The following is a 2,302-nucleotide window of genomic DNA, read 5'->3' as shown; positions in this document are numbered from 1 at the left end:
CTAGAATTCTGTATCCAGCAAAATTATCCTTCAAAAGTAAAAGAGAAATAAAGACTTTCTCAGACAAACAAAAATTAAGAGAATTTCTTGCAAGAAATGTTAAAAGTCCTTTTGAGAGAAGGAAAATGCTATAGATCAGAAATGCAGATCTATGTAAAGAAAGGAAGAGTATTAAAGAAGGAATAGATTAAGTCAAAATCTTTTATTTTTCTTATTCTTAGTTGATCTAACGGACAATGGTTTGTTCACAATAATAACAGCAGCAATGTATTTGGTGACTGGAGCGTATGGATAAGTGAAGTGAATAATGGCAATGCTATCAGGGATAGGAGGGAGGAATTGGGAATACTCTGTTTAAGGTACGTGTGCTACACATGAAGTGATACAGTATTATTTGAAAGTAGACTTGGATTCATTGTAAATGTATACTGCAANCATGAAGTGATACAGTATTATTTGAAAGTAGACTTGGATTCATTGTAAATGTATACTGCAAACTCTGAGGCAAACACAAAAAAAAATTTTTTAAATAAGTATAATTGATATCCTAAATGAAGAAAGAAAATGGAATCATATACAATGATTAATTAAGTACCAGCCAGTTGCCCTCTCCAAAAAATAATAATAAAATGTTCAGTTAAAATCAGAGAAGGCAGAAAAAGTGGAAGACAAAAAAGAAACAAGGATAATGAATAGTAAACAGTTACAAATATGGTAGATGTTAATCCATTTCTATAAATATTCTCTTCAAATGTGAATGGTCTACAAGGATTTGGATCCCCTTACCAGCCAGCCACCAAATGGTCTTAAAAGAAACCTATTTATTAAGCTATAAAGTCATTTCAGGACTCACTGATATATGCATGGAAAGCTAAGAAATATTTTCAACCAGCCACCAAAAGAAAATTTTTTTTAAGTAACATTTGGATACTACTTCAAAGACCTTCTTGTGCCTCATCATAAATCACTAAGAGAGGAATAACAGAAACAGGGTTTGGACTGACCTGCTAGCTCAGTTGGTTAGAGCACAGCCTTATAAACCCAAGGTCATGGGTTCAGATCCCTGTACCAACCCGTACCCCCACTCCTCCCCCAAAAACAGAAACAGGGTTGGTAGATATTTAAACTTAAATCTACTCTTTGCCTCATCCAGTTGACTTCCAACAGTGCTCCAGAATATAATTTTCTCTTTTTTATCTTGCTGAGAAGGGCAGTAACCAGCAGAGTACCCTGAATTTTCAATGACTATGTCAACAAAATTATTTCCTTCCAAATATCATCCAGTGCCATTGTAGCCTACAATTTCTACTAGCTTTAACCAAAGCTGAATTAAAATTTGAAGTTTCTAATTTTTAATTTTTTCATTAGCAGATACTAATGAAAATTTCATGCAGTAAGGTTGGTTTACTAAACTATAATAAACTCTGACTTCCAAAGTTCAAGATGCACAAGTACGGAAATCCCAGGAACCTCTGCAATCCCAACTCCAAAACTCCCATCTAATTATCCAATTTTCCTAAGGAACAACTTGCCTTTAATTGCTTCTTCCACATTCCTGCTGGATGACTCTGATCACATCTCCCAGTGGCATGTGTATATTATTAGAAAGTGTATAATACAAGTGTCATAAACAATTCCAAAGCACTTTATAAGAACATGACGGTACATTAGAAAGACTGTATTTGATAACTTACAACATATATTGTAGTGCTGTTTAGTTTTAAATTAGAGAATAAGAAATATGTACATGTAATTAGTACAAAATTCTAAGACCCCAAAGTAAGAAGTTAAGTCTCCCTCCCACCCCAGTCCACAAGCCATTTGGTACACTCCCAGAAGGCAACCATTATTACCAATTTATCCTTCCAGACACATTCTATGTACACTGCAAGCAAATATGTATTTTATATACATACATATGTAGTGCAGTGGATTGAATTATGTCCTCCCAAAACTCACTGAAGCTTGAATTGTGTCCCGCAAGTTTTACGTATTAGAAACTTAGCCCCCACTGTGACTGTTAAGAGGGTGGGAAATCCTATCATGGTGATTGAAAAGTGGGGCCTTGAAGAGGTGATTAGATTGTAGCACCATGCAGTAGTAAATGGATTAATAATGGCTGTCAGGGGTGTGGTTCTGAGGGCTTTAAAAGGAGAGTGAATGAGGAGGTTACTCTCTGCTCTGACATTTCGCAATGTGTTACCATGTATCACTGTTGCCACCACCAACACCCTCACCAGGTGTGTTCCCTGGACTTTGGACTTCCTAGCCTCCAAAACTGTAAGCAATAAATTTCATTTTC

The sequence above is a fragment of the Galeopterus variegatus genome, unplaced genomic scaffold (assembly GCF_000696425.1).
Source record: "Galeopterus variegatus unplaced genomic scaffold, G_variegatus-3.0.2 Scaffold373, whole genome shotgun sequence".
Lineage (NCBI taxonomy): Eukaryota > Metazoa > Chordata > Mammalia > Dermoptera > Cynocephalidae > Galeopterus > Galeopterus variegatus.
Note: the sequence above shows the minus strand (reverse complement) of the source record.